General features: G+C 46.9%; 1 protein-coding gene across 8 annotated transcripts in view; it reads left to right on the top strand.

Moving 5' to 3' along the window:
• Nucleotides 1–19,610, top strand: part of LOC106749325 (phosphatase and actin regulator 3) — a 297,230-nt gene that overhangs the window by 223,466 nt on the left and 54,154 nt on the right. The gene's annotated exons all lie outside the window — the stretch shown is intronic.

Genomic DNA, 19,610 nt, shown 5'->3' with positions numbered 1-19,610 from the left:
CGTACACGCGCCGCGCGTGTCTTCGCGGGGTATGAGAAAAATGTCGAACAAACACATTTGTCACGCGAAATAAAAAACAAAGCATCCGTCACTCTCAGCTGCGACGGCCCCCGTCGGCGACGTCGCGCTTATTTATCGCTCTCGAATGCGTCTTCGAATCTTCGGTGTCTCGCATTCCACAAGCGTGTTCGGAAGCGTTCGAAGGCGGGTGAGAAACCGGAATTCGATGAGCCGGACGAAAGAGAGTTAAAGACATATAGACAGAAGCATTTATCGCCTCTCTAAAGGTTTAACTCTCTAAAAGCTTTACATAAGTAATAATCTTTATGAATACAGATTTCATGCATAGAAGAAAAATCTGGTTGCATTAACCAGAAAGGGAACAACCAGATACGTTCTGGTTGAAGGAAACAGGATTTCTGCTTCTTATGATCCAAATGGTGGTTTTTGTGACCAGAAATTCTATTTTTTTGTTTTTTCAACCAAAATACATCTGCTTGTTTCTTTTCTGGTTGATGTAACAAGACTTTTTTCCATTTGTGAATTGGATTCTAATTTGGTATAATGAATTTGCTTGTTGAGCAAAATTTCAGTTGTATTATATTGACAGCTAATTCCTTTTTCCCGTGTAAGATACGTTGGCTGAGTATTACAATCATCCTTCGCTACGTTATCGCAGATATGCATGTAAGTTGCGTTTGAACGTTTAAAGAGAGAGAGAGAGATACAGAAGAAAAAGAGAAACAGCCAATAGCGCGAAGGGCGCATAGCGTCGCGAGATAAAGTAATTAATTGCACCACGAAGAATAGGCGGCGGCGACGGCGGGTATCGATGGCAGCCGGATAATTGTTTTTTCCACAGGCGACGCCGGGAATATCGGGATTTTTTTGCGAGCGTTATGATAGAAAATTTATTTCGTCGCGGGAACACTCTTTACCGCGCTTGTCTCGAAAATTGTCCCGCGAAACGGCGAAACCCTTTCCCGGTTTTTCTGTTTTAACCCACGAAGATGCGATATTTCATCGCCGGCCGAATCTGCGTACGTTGCATCATAACGGGTAAACACACGCCGCTGCACCAATTTGTCTTCCACTGAGAAGAAGAGCGTCGTCGTCATTGTCGTCATTTTATGCGGAAGCATAATTTCTCCCAATTTAAGTGAGACCGAGAAAGATGGATAGAAAATAGATTGAATGATTGATTGATTGATATAAAAACGTTTATTATCGCACCAGGATTTAGGAGCTCTCTCTGGAAACGTTTACACACGCAGCCAGATGATTAAAAGCTGCAATGCTTTTCCTTGATGAGTTTTGCAACGTGTGTCCAATAGGAAGAATTGCTTTTTAGTAATTCTCACGAGCTGCATTTTTCTATTGGAGATGTCTTGCACAATTCGAGGAAATATGCTGCAATTCTTTCATCTGACTGTGTGTGCACAAGAAAAGATTAAATATTAATTATAATTGGCCTCATATACACATATAATTTGGCAGTACGAGAATTTTGGCGATTCTTTTATATATTAGAGATATTTAGGTACAAGAGAGAGCCTCAATTTTGGTTCTCGAGGGAGTAGAGTAAAAGAAAAAGAGAGGGAGAAAGAGAGAGAAAGAGACATTATTGCTCTTATTTTCGTCCTGGGGCACAGCCCTCTAGAAACGTTTTGCTGATATGATTACAATCTTCTGAATTCTGCTTGACAGATAGATAGATAAGTAGGTTTATTTACAGAGGCTGAGGCCTCTAAAAGCGTTACACAGGAAGAAGATGCGAAGAGAATTGCATATAACAAATAGAATAAATGGAAAAAGGAGGAGGAAGAAGAAGAAAAGTATACATAAGTAGAAATGAAATAAAATAAAACGAAAGAAAGAGGGGGAGGAGAGAGAGAGAGAGAGAGAGAGAGAGAGAGAGAGAGAGAAAGAGCGACCGGTTTCAATCTCGACTTTTCAATCCGACTGTGTCAGACTTGATTGGGGAGAATTACGTTAGCTTTCGAATCCAAGATTCATCGACGAGGTATCGAGAAGCGAGATAAACGTATGGTCGCTCAAATTGTAAGCCGTGAGTGTTATTACCGCGACACCTCTTCAATCGACGTCGCGATCGACACGTGCACACAGATACAGAGAGGCGCGTATGTTGTACACGGACGTGATAGCGAGACGATACTTTCATTAACGAGCTATCCGACGACGATGGGCTCGTTATAACGTCTAGGAATGGCGGCTCGCGTTTGTTTAAAGACGATTCCGAGCGCACTCACGTCGAGTCGAGGTAGTCGGCGTTTTCCACCGCCGTTCACTTGCTCTCTCTCTCCCTCTCCCCTTCCGCTTCTCCTCCCCTTTCTTCCTCGTGCGCTCCTTCCTTTTTTACGGCCGACATAAACTCCTCTGCTTTACGATACGTCCCTTTTACGAGATTTCCTCCCCCCGCAAATTGCTTATGCGCGACGTAGCGCGCGGCCGGGATGTATTTTCAGGTCGGCCCCGACGCTGCACGAGCGGACGACGACGACGCTACTAATTGGCCGCGCCAGAGAGATCGAAACAGTTATCGATCGCGGCCGCTTGATAAATAAGGCCGGCCTGATAAACTTCCGCACTTTATCTCGCGCACCGGTCCCGCCGTTGTAAATTTTACTCCGGTAAATTACCGCCGGGAAAAATTCCATGTGCGTCGCGACGTATACGACGTGCGCGCTTCTTTCCCCCGACGAAATTTCGCATCGTCGCTCTCCCCAGTGTCTCCGCGGTATCCTCACGTTCGCTGCCATCATTTATTCGGGTAACTCTCCCCGCAGACAGCATTTGTTCCGATGTAATTGTGTAAAACGGGGCTCCAGGTCGGCGTATTAACGCATCCTGTGCCGGGCTAATTTTACATGACTTGACGTCCGCGCCCCGCGTGGGCCGCCGGTAACCCACGTTCTCGTGTTATTTATGAAATACATACCATGTATCTTGTAGTAATTATTAAAGCGTTTCACGATTATGTTTGCTTTCGGTGGTCAAAATATCAAGTAGCCCGGGAAGTTCAGCGTGGGCCGCCGGTGGCGGAATACGTTAATAATCGTTGCTTAAACTTCGATCGCTGTTAAAATTTGTTACATATGACATTCAGATTTGAATTCAGAGTCGGATATAGGTTTTTTAATTGTCTGTAGAAAGAAAAATCGTTATTTGACAATGAGAAATTCTCTATGTGTACGTATGACTACGTATGCGGGATGACAGAACTCAGAAGAGACAGACAGCTGAAGAAAGCGCGCATGCAGAAGAACCGAATCAAAACATTGCTCACTGTTCTCTTCGATTCGGTAGGAATCGCCCGCAAGAGATTCATATCGAAAGGTCAAACGGTGAACGCTGATTATTATTTAAATGTTCTGAATCGTTTGTGGAACAAGATTCTTCGAGTTCGGCCTGAATATCGAGAGCAACGGTCTTGCACTGCAAATCCAAGCGTGTTATTTTATCCGAGGCTTTTTTTTACACATTTCTTGCTGTTTTAAATCACACAATTTAACGCAATTAGACTAACCTAAAGTGGTAAGAAATATGTAAAAAGAGTTTCAGTCAAATGTGTTATTTTTCGACGTTTATGCGTATAAAAATAACACACTTGGATTTGCAGTGTAGTCGTTTCTGCACGATAATGTACCAGCGCACGAATCCAACATTGTACGCGATTTCTTAGCCAAATAAGCATCACAGTGCTCGAACACCCCCTGATATTCGCCTGATTTGGCTCTGTGTACTTTCTGGCTGTTCCGGAAACTCAAGTTGGCGATGAAAGGGAAGATGTCACAACACTATTCAGAACACCCAAAGGTCTTCGATCGCGATTTTAAAGGCGGTCCCAAAAATGGAATACGGCGACTGCTTCCAAAAATTGTTCACTTACTTCCAGTGTTACATTGACTCAGAAGTACATTTTGAATTAAAAAATAAATAAATAAATGACGTCTTGTTTTTTTTTTTAGACGTCAGTCGCACCAGAGCCTGAACAAATTGTATATACATACGTATATATTGTATAACAATATATTGTAAATCAAGATATTGCGATGGGGTGGGCAACGTGACTAAGCCGACACAATGCGAGTCGTTCGCGTTCGCTTCGAACGAAACTCTTCCTCGAAAGAGAACGTTCGCCCAGGTAAACCGCGCGTCGCCTACGTGTCTCGCGACTCGAATTTCCGTTTCTCAGCGAGAACGGTCAGCGTTTGGATTCTCGTAAAGCGAGGTCCATAGACCAATCGCCCTCTCCACTTTCACTCATCCCCGAGAGAGTTTCCGGGCGCGCGTAAAGCAATTCTCTTTCTCTCTCTCCCTCTCTCTCTCTCTCGGGCTCGCGTTCTTTCCACCCTTCGTCGATCCTACATTGAGAGGGAAGACCTCAGACTTGCCGCGTAAGACGTCGTTAACCGAAAGAAATGTTGTCTCCGCCGGCGAACGTAAATACCCTCCTTCCAATATTTCATCATTCCCGTTCTCCGTCGTGCGCCCTCGCGTCTCCTTATTTTGTATATCTTATATCGGTGCAACGTAAACAATCATAGCGCGTTACTAGAGCTCGTCTGCTCGCGGAAAGAGAAAAGTAAGACTGAAAGAGGAAGACGCGAGTCTGATTTCGAAAATCCCGCGTGACACGGCGGGACTGTATTGAAAATCGTGAATCCGCGTCCGCTTGTTTAACGAGCGCATTGCCAGAGAGAGAAGTGTATCCTCCTCCGAGACACCCCTCCTCTCTCGCTCCCTCGCCAAGGCCAGTTTATTACGCGAGAGACATCAGCGCGGTAACGGCACGCGGAAGTCGTCGGGCAGCCCTCTCACCCTCTGCATTCGCGTCTCACTGGCGTCTCGTCTTCCGACTCGGCCGGTTACCGGAGTCCAAGGTCGCTCATCAACGACGACGAGCCTTCGAACGCGGAGACTCGGCCGACGTGGCCTGCACACGTTGATGGACCGAAGGTGACAGTACGCGTAAGAAGCGAGGGGCTGTCTGCCGCGGCAGAGTGCGGGGGGCCGCGACGACGACGGTGTATAATGATCGATACTGCTGATACTACACAGCGGATCCCGATCGGCGGCGGGAATCCTCCTCTCCGCTCTGCTCTCTTTGTCCTTCGCCGAGCTCTCGCAATCCGGAACGCAGAACGGCGAATTTTCCCTCCACCTCTGCCGGCGGCTTCCATTCGTCTACTCCTCCTCCACCTCTTCCTCGTCCTCCGCCTCCTCCCCCCCTCTCTCTCTCTCTCTCTCCCGCCGGCTGCGGCGGTGGCGGCGCCCCCTCGGAAAATGAAAAGGCCCCTCCACCGCTCCCGAGTTTTCCCCAGTAACGATCGGTTCCCTTGCCCGGGGTACGAATAGCGGATTGCACGACGGTCCCTTCCAACCCCCGCCGCCCTACGGCGTCCCGCTCTGTCTTCCTCGGTCCCTCGTGCGATCTCCCTCTTCCTCCCTTTCCTCCTACTCCACCTCCTTCCAGCCGCAGGCTCGGATCGTCATAGTCTGGTGCCCTGGTCCTGTCTCTCTGTCTCTTTCTCTCTCTCTCTTTCTTTCTTTCTTTCCCGCTCACTCCTTCGCAGGCGGACTCGTCTGGAGAAACGCGAGCGCGGATTCGATTCTCGCGAGAGACGGCTGCGAGACGGGACTTCGGGCTATTAAATTTCGCGCGCGCATTACCCCCCTCCCTTTTTCCCCTTTGATATGTTTCAACTCGCATTCTTCTCTAAGAAAGGCGTATTGAGTCGATATTCGAAATTATCGAAATCATTGTCCGTTGCTTTTCCGTGATGCCGATTGACTATCGCGGTCACTGTCGTGACTACACGTATCGTTTGCGGCTGTCGAATCATTATGTGAACTCTGATAGTTCATAAGTTTGTGCGACAACGAAGATGAACAATTGAAATTCCCGCATAATATAGAATAATTAGCTAAATCGAGCGCGTCTATGTTGGTCAGATCGTGAAAAAAAAAAATCGGTGTGGCTTTTTTATTTCTTTTTTCTTTTTGGAGGAGCAGAGAGGATTCAGCCTTCGGGTAGCGTCGCGTGCTTTATCCTTCGAGTTAAGGGTGAGATGTGTACACGGCGGATGATGAAGAAGATTCGACGGGCACGTGACCGGCGAGCCAAGCGTGTACAATAATAAAGACCGGAGAGCTGTATCCCGAGCCGATCGAGCGATACGTTTCGGCGCGCACGGATTATCTAATGGAAATATTGCGACTGTGTTTGTGTGTGCGGAAATCTGCTCCCCGCGCGCTCCGGGGCGAACGTGGGTGGAGAATTAATCGGTGCTCTCGCGTTTCGGTGAGTGTATATTCGCCGAACAATTGTGTGTGTGTGTGTGTGTTTACGTACGCGTAACTAAGTATCGAATAACACGGATAATTGTAGTTGAATTGCCATTACACGATGATGTGGCGTAGATTTCCGACGCGGCGGCTGGGAGGGGGGAGGACTGTTAGTGTAGTGATAGAGCTGTGTTACACACCACGATGCCAAGTGCCGCTACTCCATACGTGATGCCAGGGTAAATTTGCGTTAATATCTGTGCTCTTTTTACCCCCCTGTCTCTCTCTCTCAGCAGTACGATGTTTGTATAATATGTTATAATACATATTTGTAAGTATAAATTATGGTGATTAAGTTAATTTATAGTATGATATGGTATATATATTAGTATTTAGTACATAGTGTGAGATCATTTATATATGTTTCCTGTAGAATTCTAAGTATAGTATTATATATGATACACGGGGAGAATGTCGTAGTAAAAATTGCTACAAGGATTTGTAATGCTGCGTTACATCGGAGTTATCGTCGAGGTTATTATATATATTGTAATCTTTAGTGAGATGTATAACATGTCTACACATTATTAAAAATAGCAACGCGTAATGATTTCGATAATAATTCCGGCATGGTCCAGCATTACAGGATTTTGTGGTAATTTTTGCTACAATATTTTCCCCGCGTTTGCTTGGGCATTTTGCGAACTACAGATTTTATATTTATCAGCATAGGCTTAGTTTGGATTGTTTAGTTGAAGAATGTTATTAAAACTATACTTTATGTTACCAAGTGCTCAAGAGGATTATATCCCGAAGCGCTAAATATACAACGCTTTCTCTCTCTATCTCTTTCTCGATGAAAGACGCGGTCTGATAGCCAAATGACATTCCGTTTCTTACGCTTACACTATATTGCTGCGCGTGAATAAGGAATTACGCGCGCTAACGCGGCGTATAACGCGAGACTTTGCGCGAATCCGTGTAAAAATCGAGCATAACTGAGCGAGGAAGAGGAAGATTATAAAAAAAATTTCCGGTCCTCGTTTCTCTTTCCCGCCCGTCTGTTTACAATCATATATTCCCTTTGGCATCCGCATTATATTATCAGGATGCGCCGGTTATCGCAGCTCACTTGCACACGATCCGTTCGCAAATTGTTATCAATAAAAACAACGCGCGAATATGGTACCGGCGGGGCATTTGTTGTGAGAGCGCGCGCGAGCGGCAATGAATTTAAAGTGCACGTATAATATGATATAAATACTAGCGCATGTATAATATTTCGATGCCGAACAGCGGTCGAGTATAAATAAGCGGGATATAAACCGCGGTAGCGAAACCACCCGCTCACGGGTTGCGATGCGCGCAATGGGATATTATTGGTTTACATTGTAATCGAGATCGAGATCGCGAGAAGCGGTAGTGGGGAATGGGTGGGGGGGGGGAGGGGGGTCAGGTGCGCAATTCTTCGCTCGTTCGCACTGCGGCGATAAAATGACGCGTCGCGCTGCGCTGTATTCGGCGAGAACAAGCGTTCGTACGATACTCCGAGCAAACGGTTACGGTTTATACTAATGAGGATTAAACTGAAGCGCGGTGCACCGTTGGATTAAAATTTAACAACGCTACAATCGCGACGAGAGAGCGGGAGCGCGCGCTGTTCCGGCCTGAAATCGGTGTTCGCGTCCGCCGTGCGGCGAAAGGGTGCTTCGTTTTATGATTCTCTCTCTCTCTCTCTCTCTCTCTCTGTCTCTTTTTTCGTCGAGCGTGTTATCGCTCAAAATTTATGCACTCGGGCATCGCGATATTTACGACTCTTTCGCCAGATATTAACAAGATATCGTGAGACACCGATGAAGAAAGCATTGCGTTTCGTAGCGAGCCTCCGCGTAAAATCGCAAGAAATCACTTACGATGGTGCGAGATAATTGTATCGATAACTCAAGGGAGACCTTGCTTTTGCCGGTAGTTTTTAAGTAACCGACCGAAGATATTCTCTCGTGATAGGGACTGAAATGAAATATCCCGACGACGCTTCCCTGCGATTCTCAACGAGTGACAACAATTCGAGAGATTTTCTAAGCTGAAAAATCCTGAAAGGGCTGAAGGCTGAAGAAGGATCGATGAGAGCCTGACTCTTGTTGACCCTTTCCTTTGATCTTTCTTCGATCGTGTATCAATAGAGTTTTCTTATATCCAGCAAAGAAAAATATCGGAGGCTGTAGCGGCGAACACACTGTCGAGCAATTTTATATATTTTTCCGCTACATTCAGAGAAAAATATTTCGCACTTATAACTGATCATCATAGTGTCGACAACGCATAGGAAGACCAGGAAGACTATTTTTCTAGTAAGTATTATTAGCGTCAGCAAGAATAAGCTGATATACATATTGCTACTGACTTGTAGTTATAGAAAATTCACATGTGTTTGATCAAAATTGCCACATTCATTGTTTTCCAAAAAGACGGTGAGAAAACAAAGGAATCCGGCGAAAATTGGGAAAAATCTGTTTTTTTTTTCAAAACTTTAAAATTGCACACAATAAAAAACATCTTGTACTCGCGTTAAAATCGGTCTTTGTTAAAATTTTTGTAAAATTTTTAATGTGTGTGTTGATCGTGTGCTGTTAATTTAACATATTGTGTTTATCTCAACATTTTTTGTTGTATCGACATTCAATATGCGTTAAAATATCACATTTTATACTTCAATGTCGACAACGCATTAACCTTGTATTAATTTTTTACATAATATTTATGTGATTTTCCAATATATTTTCATCTTGCGTTAAATTAGCACAAAATTTTCTACTGTGCCCAGTTAAAACTGTAAGAAAGATACAGTTCACGACGAAAAGAGAGCTATTTCAATTTCTCCCGGCGCAAGATAAAAAATTATATCGCGCCCGACACCCGGCGACGGCTCTCATCAACCATCCGTTCTTCCTCGATTTCCGTTTGTCAAAATTTCCCGGCGGGCTCTCCGTCTGCGAGTTTGACTTCGCCCGACCGGAGGAGTTCCTCCCTCTCCGTTTCTCCGTCGATTTGTCACACGGTTACGACCTGCCGCGAGAATCTGAAATTTTCGCGAGTCTCGCGACACGCGATTCGCTCGCTCGCGCGGAGACCCCGTCGAAAATTATCGGAGCAATTTGTCCACTATATCTCGCGAACGGTCCAGCCCTGTCTCCACCCTTTGGCATCCCCACCGCCGCTCCTTTTGCAACCACCAGCCGAACGCCCACGCGTTCTTTCGGCCACGAGCGCGCCGGAGCGGCCGCGGTAATCTTCCGCTTCTACCACTTGCGCGCGCAGTTGCGATCAGACGGCGCCTCGTTCCTCGGCTGCGCGGTGTTCGACGGCGGCGACGGCGGCCGGCTTCGACTGCTAGGCTCGGCGCGCGCGCTGCGCCGCGCTCGTCAAGCGAGAACGAGAGAGAGAGAGAGCGAGCGAGCGAGCGAGAGCCGCGAGTGGAAACGGACCGCGTCAGTGCGGGGCACGCTCTCGCGAAGAGCGCACCTCATTCTCGGGGAAGGCTAGTCATTGCTGGCTTCTCGTCGGCGGCTGTACTACCTACTACTACCACCTCGGCGCCTACAACGCGCGCAACTGGTGATCGATTCGCACTTCCGCCGCGGGTCGACCCCCTCCGATTCGTCAAGGTCACTCGATCGAGAGCCTAAAGTAGATCGCGCAATTAGATCCGCCCCGGCGTGTCTCGGCTCATTCCCGCTCGCGTCACTTTGAGGTGTTGCTCTCTATTTTTTACTTTCTTTTTCTTTTCCTTTCCTTTCCCTGCGTTCTTTTCTCTTCTTCTTTCTTTTCCCCTTCTCTTTCGTTCCCGAACGACAACGAAGGGCGAGTTCGCGTCGGGTTTTCAACATCGTGCGAGATCGCGCGTGTTTCGGCACACTCGGCTGCTGCGACTTCGATCGCGGTGCAATCGGTGCCCGCCGGAAATCGGGACGAACGGACGGACTGAGAGAAAGAGAGAGGGAGATCACGAGCTCGCTCTGCCGCGAAGTCTGCTTTTTTCATGTGAGTTTTGTTTCACCGTCCGCTGCGCTTCTCGTTGCGCCGGTTAAAAGATTTCATTTGATTTACACATCTCGCGTGCTTCCCGTTTCGTCCGTATCGCCGGGATTCATCGGGATTTATCGTCCGTCGCGAGATCGTCGTCGCACTTGTGCAGTCAGCATGAAACAGATTAACGTCAGGGGGAACGCACCTCGCCGTCGCCACGGATCATCATCATCATCATCGTCATCATCATCGTCGTCGTCGTCGCCGTCGTTGTCGGCGACGACGACGACGTCACCATCGATCGCGTTCAATCGATTCGGCGGGACGAACAGACACGCAAAACTTCCGGCAAGAATCTCCAGTGAGCCGCCGTAAATAATCTATGCGGAGGGGAAGCGTGTATCTCTCTCGCGCGCGCGAACGGAGCCGGAGTGCGTCGAGGATGTAGGCGGGCGCGTTAAAGTTGCATCAAATGAAAAGTGGCCGACATCGTCGGCTTGATATAAACGTACCAGCTCATGAACAATTTAAGCGGCCCGCTGGCACACCCCGCGAAATGATATTAAAACTCGGCGCCGCGCGATCCGCCGACACCGCCGCCGCGGGATTTCGCGAATTTACGTTTTTAATCGCGCGCGACCTAATGAATCCCGTTAACGGGGGGAGGAAAAAAGAGAAAATACGCGCTTAAAGCGGTGTCACAATATTTGGAGGCCCGTCGTGAAAAGCGGACGGAAAAACCACGGCTGCCGCTGCGCTTACGCCCTGCCGCCCCGTGTGTGTGTGTGTGTGTGTGTGTGTATGTGCGCGTACACTATTATTTCTCACAACATTGCATTTTTGCGTACGCTCGCGCGAAATCCCGGCTGCAACGTAAATTGCGAACGAGTCCGCGGGAGCTCGTGAAAAATTTCCGATAGCCGAATTCTTCATGCAACATCCGTTTCTACTTGTGAGCTGCTTCCGCGCCGAGAATGCGATGCGAAATTCCGCTCGAGCTCGTCTATGCAAACATTCCGCGGAAAAGTTTAAAATTGCGCGCGGCTCCGTCAACAATTTCGGTCGATCGAAAGCCTCTTAATCCTACGGGGTCTCGTATCCTCCGGCAAAGTCGTTCTCGAAAATAAGTTCGGGAGGATGAGCGAGAGAGACAGAAAGAGGGGGGCTCCGGTTACAAAGTTCGATTAATTCTCCTCGATTTCACCGGCGATGCCGTCGCCAATTGTCGGGCGAACCGATATTTTTGCACATTCCCGTTCTTGTTGTTACATAGTAATCGTCCCTCTGGTGTCGCGATACCTTTGTTGACTCAAACAACAACAACCAGCACGAAGACGACATAAATGTGGGAAATGGTTAGAAAAAACGTTAGCGGCATTTCACCAGCGGGCGTTTCGCGATAAAAGATCTCGGGCCACGTGCACAATCAGAGGCGCACTTCGAGCCCGGCAAAAAGTTAAATCGCGTTTCCGTAAAGAGTTTCCCCGATGAGGGGGTTTTTAATTCCCGCTGCGGTCGCGCGTGATTCCTTTCGCCACTCTCGCCATTTTTCGCGCGCGCCCTGAAGAAATCCCATTCCGCTCATTGTGCACGACGCTCCTACGCCGTAGATATTCCGTTATTATGTCCCGATTCGAGTACAGAAAAGAAACCGTCGCTAGAAAAACGTACGACCAGTTTTTCGTCCGCCCCGTACGCGGAAAGGAGATTATTGGAGAGGCGCGAAGGCACACGTTGGGGATTTAACGAGTTGTCGCGATTGAAAGTTCACCGCTGAATGCGCGCGAACAACAATCGCGACACCTCTTTTTATCCCCGGCGCGTGACGGCCGCCCGATTTAGTCACATTCACTCTTCCCTTTTGCACATTAAATGAGACATATACTTTCGTTGTGTTTGCCGTTTACTATTTGCTATTTCGATATTTAGACGACTGAATATAATCTATATTGTAATTCATTTATCATATATTTCCGCGTTGTTACTATTATTTTAATATTATTTTTCATAACAGAAAGGAATAAAAAACTGTTAAAAATTAATCTACTTTAAATCTTCTCAAGAAACATTTCTTTCTCTGCTTTCACCCGGCTCGACTGTGTAATCGCAAGATGAGGCAATGAGGTTATTATCACCTTGAACACGGAGAAAAAAAAAATCTTAAGTCAATGCTAGACATTCCCATGAATAAGCGGGAATATAATATTCTTCGAAGATTTTTAGTCTTACAAATTCAATGAAAACAAGACTAAGAATCCACCAAGGAGATCATAATATTCTTGCTTATACGTGAGAATATCTTATCATTGATTTAAGACTGATTTTCTCCCGCGTGTTGTCGAAACACGAGGAGAGCGGGAAGAAAATTTATCCAACGGGAATCGCATTGACGCATTGATGATCATCACTTCGAGCAGTATCCGCGGATGCAAACCTTTCCGTTTTCACTCAGTCGTTCGCGAAATATTTCCCTTTTCTGAAAATATGCAAGATGGCGATTAGCCATCGTCTCACCCTACACCACAGGCTCGCCTGGATCAAGGTTAACGCGACACCCGTTAATAGACGCAACTGGTGATCGTTTTGAGCCTCCGTTGCAAAGCCGTCCCGATTGCGCAAGTATCGGTCACCGAAATAACGCCGCTGCGTCTCCCTCCCCCTCTCTCGCTCTCCTCCCCTCCCTCTCTCTCTGCTTTTCACGACGGATCAATCGGTCGCGTGCGGCATGTATCCGCGACGAGAGACACGACTCGATACAAAACGGTCATCGTCGGCGAACAGCGTTGCGTTGCGCGTCGGTGAAACATCAAACGAAAATATTGGCGCAACTGCTTTGTCAAGAAACCGACTCATTCACGCAGCATTTATCCGCTCGCAAGGGAGGGGGCACACGCGCTCGTAACGTCATTCGGTCGCGAGTCCGCCTACGTCCTCGATTCTAACGAGCCCCGTCGTCGTTTGCGCGCCGCTCTGTCGCCCGGTCTGGAATTCCGTCTCGCGCCATTACGGTGGCCGTTACATCGCAGCGTGTACCGTCGGCGCGCCATATCGTCATTATCACCCCGTGTCACCCCGTCACCACCACGTGAGATTCGCCGCCTGCGATTCAACCGCGGAAAATCTCTTTCTGCCGAAGTTCGCCATGGTTTCCGCGCGGATCTCCGGACGTGATTGATCGGTAATCTCGGTGTCGATTACGCAGCCGCACCACCACCATCGGCAGCGATCGCCGGTTCGATCGGGACGAAGCGCGCACAACGCGTCGTCCTCTCGGACGAAAGTAGTCGGGGAAAGTAGTCGGTCGGACGGGGTCGGTCTCTCCGGAGAAAGCCGGGAGACAGTCGAGGCTCGCGTGAAAACGAAATCGCGGCGGGAAGACATGAGCGGGGTCGGCTTCCTCGCGGCCGTGAAAACGTTCACGCCGGGCGGCCGCCGACGGCGACGCTGCGAGAAGCAGCAGAAAGTCCTGGAGCTTCCGCCGGGCTACGGGATGCAGCCGGACGTTGTGCTGTCCTGGGACGCGGCGCCTCCCATCACGCCACCCGCGGCGTTTTTGCCGCCCGGCTACAAAAAGGGCTTTCCAGGTGAGCTGACTGCGCGCTCCCGACGGAGTTAAAAGCCGCGACGACCAGAGTAAAAGGCTTACTCGCCCGCGAACGTGTACATGTAAGACGCGGTATCAATTGGTAAGGAGAGAACTCGCGCCATTGCGCGCGCGATGTGCGTGTTCGAGACTCGGCTAATTAATGAGCCACGCACCTTACGAATCCTATCGATCGATCGCGCGCCGAAAGATAACGCGTGACCACCCGGGGGGCGAAAGTAATTTTTCTTTTATCTTTTTGCGGGTTTTAATATCTGATATATCGGGTATAAATTTAGCGAAATAATCTCGCGAAAGTCCCCGACCGTACTTTTTTACCGTACGCGAATTTAATTATTCGTTAATTATTCGTCGTATTGACGTTAATGCGATATTCCGCTTGATTTTATTATCGTTGGCAATGATGTTTTTTGACGTTTCTCCTGGATTATTTATCGTTACTGGGAACTTTACTCAAGCGAGACATACGTTAAGATCTGTGTTAATAATTAATTGATACTCGCATTGTTAATCAACTGTTGAAATTTGTTCGAAATGAGATAATCAGATTTGAATTTAGAGGTGAGTGTGACTGTTTCAGTTGAATCGCGATTACAAAATTACAAATTCGCCTACGAAGTCGGATCTAATTTTAAATTCAAATCTGAGTGTCTCGCCCGACGTAACGACGTGCTGTTGAGACGATCTTTAACGTCGCGATATCCGTGTCGGCGAAGTGGCTTTCAGACGACAACGATGTACTTTCAGACGACTCGTCCGGGCCCGGACTGTAAACTTCAGGTTCGATGTGCGCGTGTGTCACATACACGATGCAGCCGAGAATGCCATCACTGCGGCTGTTTTCTCATTAATACCCGACCTAAACAGATTATGTCGGCCGGAGTAAACCGCTGACCAAAAATTCGTACACTAATTCCCGGTAATGCGGGAACGTTAAACTCGTAACTCCCAATAGCGTTACACGGTTACGCGATACTCAGTTAATTAGACTGCATTAATTGCATTATATCGCGCGTTCAACTTTGATCATCGATTATGCGCGGAAATATCGGCGCTTCTCCGCGAGCGTCGATATTATTTCCCCCTCGTGCGAAAACCTTGCGGCGCACTTGGTTTACGCACGACGCGTGTTGTCTGTGTAAAATTACATCGCCTCGTTTCGAGTTAATTAACCTTTCGACCGAATTATGAATGTCAGATAGACCCTGTGAGTTGTGTTTGGAGAGCTACACGGAGAAAATATTGTAATAAAAATTACCACAAAATGCTGTAATGTTGGAACGTACCAGAATTATGACTGGAATTGTTAGGTGTATCGCGTGATCTTTAGTGATGTGTACAATGAAGTAAATCACTAAAGAGTGCAATACACATTATAATTTCAGTTATAATTTTACTATTATACGTGTACGATTATATATATTTTTTTTTTAAATAATAAATCATAGTGTTACATTAGGATAGATGGCGTGTAATCAACGCGAGCGTGTCCTGCAAAGCGTGGATATATATATAATTTATTATTTTTTTTAAACAATACATGTTACCATTTTACAAGTGAAACATAAACCACTTTTGATACTTCCACAGTACAAATATTTCCTCCCCATAAAAATACCTATTTTCGACACTTCAAACGTTCTTTTTTCGGCGGTTAAAAAAATATATTTTTCGAACGCGTACTAGAATCATATTTTTTCTGTTAAAACTATCTTTCAACTTCATCGTCCTATAGTTTCAGATCAAAATAATAAAAAAAATAAAGAAATTACGATTTTTTAAGAAAAACGCTGCCATTCGCGGGACGATTGTCTAAATTCGAATTTTTTTCAGCAACTTAAAACTTGATTTTCTATGAGTGCACGATCAAACATTAAAGTGGAAGAGTTGCACTTTATCCTAGAATTTTGTGTGTTTCCTTTTACAATTTTTCAGATATAGAATTTAGAAAATCGCCAATAAGGTCGATATGACCCTGTTTGCGAGCGACTTTTTGGAAGTGTCTGGTCGAAGGGTTAACCTCGCAAGAATCTCTCCTCGATTAATCGGAGAAACACGAATTCGACGACTCTCCGTTTTTAACGTCTCGTCGGAGTGAGAGACGGGGAAAGGGAGGCAGAGAGGGAAAGAAAACTGATTTAATCCCCGATTCCACCGGTCGCTCGCGCGACTTCACTTCCAGTGATCTACAAATCGAATCTCCTTATTTTAGCCCTCCGCCTCCCTTAAGAAGCAGCTTGTTAATATCCGCCCATCGATTGCCGGCTGTTACATCGATTAAACCCGATGCGGGAGGAAATAGCGGAGCGCGAGACGGCGCGATAAATGGGCGCGATAGATTCGCCTTATTTAAGGTAAGCGGAGGCAATCCGCGGGGAAGTAATGGAGGATCGGGGAAAATCGTTTAAACGAGATGCCGTCGCCTCCTCCACTTCTCCGACGCCGGCTTCTCAGACGCGTGTCGTACACAGGCGGATTGGCTTGCCTGCCCCCGTTTTCCGGCGAGATGTTGCTCCCGGGATCACGTTATCGTGAATTTTCCCGGGGCAACCACACCGGGTTTTCCCTTAATCCTTATTGCCCCGCCGCTCGCATATGTCGCGTATGCCCTGCGCGATTTTTTATTTTCTTTCCGGGTAATTTCCTCCTCCCAAGCTCCTCTTCTCTCATCTCTTCTCTTTTTCTCTCCGCTCTTTCCCGAACCGTAACTGCAATTGCTGCGACACGGCACAGCCCGGCGAGAGAGCGATGGCGGTGCTTTTCGCGCGCGAGCGTTCGCGTTGCCCGGCGAATTCGCCGGCGGAAAAGTTATAAATCGTGCTCCGAATTAGCGCCGTGTTGCGCCGCTGTTTATTTGCTTTATCGTCGCCCGCGGGGAGAAACGTCGCGAGAGATTACGATTGTAGCAGTACCGTTGTTAACCGAGCTTATGCTATTAAGAGATTTAAAAAAATATACGCCCTCGACTTATTTGCGAACTCCTAATTGTCAACTATCGTTTTTTTGCTCTATGTCTGATGGGATTTTATCCCAGAGAACGGGTAAATTCTATTTACACAGAGAAAAAGGTTGGATTTAGCATACGTGTTTGTTTGATTTGGCTTTGTTTAATATAAACGATATTTTAATGTCAAATGTCACTTTATGTTTGAATAAAAACGTTGGTATTTTACTAGAATATATGTTGTTTGATAGAAAAACAGTATTGTTTAGAAGAAATATTTGATTTTCAATAAAAAAAAACATTTATTTCATTATATATTAAATATCGCTTCACTGAAAGAAGTTCTTTAATATTTTTCTAACATAGTATTACTTCTTTCAAACAATTTATCGCTTGTGTCAATTATTCCAATGTTTAGATGAAAATACAAGATGAATGTGTTATTTGACAATAAAGATTTTTATTGTTTGACAAACCAAACCATTCTATTTGTCGAATCAAACGTTCGTTTGTTTGCTCCATTTCAAAAAACAAATGTATTTCAATTAAAGGAATTTCGTTCAATCCAAAGAGACCTTTCTCTGTGTATCTTTCTCTTTTTACCGAACGTGTTCACTACTCAGGGTTTACTTGGGGAGTTTTCCACACCTCCGTATTTTTCTATTTTACGTAATTATGTAACACAAACAATAGTTTGGTAGTGTGGACATAGAAAACATTGTTTACTATCACACGTACGTAACGTTGGCCTCTCGTGAGAGACCGATGCGTCACGCATGTGTGACACTGATAGCGAACTTTAATACCACAAGACTGTCAATACTACGAGAAATATTCCTCTCATCGCCAGCATCGCTTACGAGTTAGCCCCGATTACGTCCGCATATATTCGCTTCCGTGACAATGGCCAGGCGAAATGGACGGATATTTCGCTTCTGATGCAAATGAGTTATAAGGGGTGCGATAACTGTATTAAAATATTACGTTAAAAGGCGACAGGTGCAGACCTCGCTTCTTTCCCCAGTGTCCATATTTAATTGCAGCAATCGCGCGCGCTTCGTTAAGCGATTTCGATTAGCTATTCCGATTCCGCGATTCGAATGATTGCGCCGTAGAAATCGACGAGCGAATTTAACTCCGGAAGAAGAGGAGTCCGGCGTGAGATGGGAAAAGAAGAATCCGTGATCTGATTTCCAGCGACTCTTCTTCCGTGATAAAATCCGATCGGAAATTTTCCGACTGGCCGGGCAGTCGGCTCGCAGCGTGGAAACACTGTTGACCTCTCGGGGCGACATCACTAGGAGACGGCATCCGAGAGAGGAGGAAAATTCAAGTTCACGGCGAAGGAAGAAGCTCTCTTTCATCGTGCCGACGCGCTTCTCGATCACGGTTCGTTTTTGTGCGCCACGGGTCTAAGACACTTCGAAGACAATTCCGCGCGCGTATTTGCGCGACTGCAAGTGCAAATCTCCGTGGCGATATTTACTCGATACCAATAACGATCGAAATTTTTTTAATTATGTTATGATATAATAGATACTATGATACAACGTATCATGTTATGTAACTCTGACATATAATACGTATTATTTACTGCGATGGTATACTATACTATGATAATAAATATGATGTAATATGACACGATAAAATAATTTAGTTTTTACGTAACTGAATATCTGTTGCCCGGGGATCGAGTGAAAACTTGGTGATGAGGGAGAAACGATCTCTGTTACCGAAAACACTCATCTGATCATTAGCCTGCATTAAAACTCGAGATAACCGAGAGCCGTCGACGGAGATCTCTTCTACAGAAACCTTTCTGTTCTCTCCCACAAGCGAGTTTTTGTTTCTCCACACGTATCTGATACAATTAACAATCTCCGGCTACGGAGAGCGAAGTGTTCATGCAGCTTCGCGAGAAGAGAAACACTCCGTCGTGGTAAGCGACGCGTAGGGATTATTTATCACAGCGACGTTTCCCACGGCGGAACGAAATGTCTCGCATTTCGTTCGGCGGTGCCGCGAGAGATGCGTGAGACGGCGCGAATAATTCGCGGCACGTGCGACGATCTCGAGAAAAAGATCGGCCGAGTCGCGCAGCGATTCTCCCACGAATTTACCGGGATCATTAACGTCGCGCGCGAACAACTGGGTCGAAATTTTCATTGATGAATCACGAGGCGCCGTTCGCGCGCGCGTTGCGCGCAAATTTCGGGAGAGCTCGCGCCCGCCCCAGTTTCGTCGCAGCCTCCTCCATCCCCTCTTCTCGCATCGCTAAAATACGACATCTGCATTGCCGACGATAAATCCGCGCGACACGCTCTCCTCTTCTTCCACGCGTCTTCGTTTATTTACAACGCTCTCGACGGGCGCGAATAACCGCGTCGCGTCCCTCATCCTCGAAGTAACAGCCGGGATCGCTCGTAGAAACGACACGGACTCGCACCCAGGATGATTAAACCACGACGGGGAGAGGAATCGTTCTCGGGAGAGCGCGTCGACGGTATACACAAAGGGACCAACGAGTTCCGTATTCGTATACGCCACGTTCTTTCGCGATTTTTCTCGAGCTTGCGGCGGCATATTAAATCCGCTCGTCGTTACGCAGAGGAGAATCAAAACGACTCGTTGTCCGCCCGTGTTCGCCTGACCTTCTGCATTTTTCAATCGCGTTAAGCTGCCTCAGGGAGAGACAAGCGGGGTGGGAGGGGGAGTGGCAGCTTGTAT

Source organism: Dinoponera quadriceps, unplaced genomic scaffold (genome assembly GCF_001313825.1).
Source record: "Dinoponera quadriceps isolate SergipeBrazil2010 unplaced genomic scaffold, ASM131382v1 scaffold3579, whole genome shotgun sequence".
Taxonomy (NCBI): domain Eukaryota; kingdom Metazoa; phylum Arthropoda; class Insecta; order Hymenoptera; family Formicidae; genus Dinoponera; species Dinoponera quadriceps.
The sequence above is the reverse complement of the archived record's forward strand: the minus strand, read 5'-3'. Positions and strand labels throughout refer to the sequence as shown.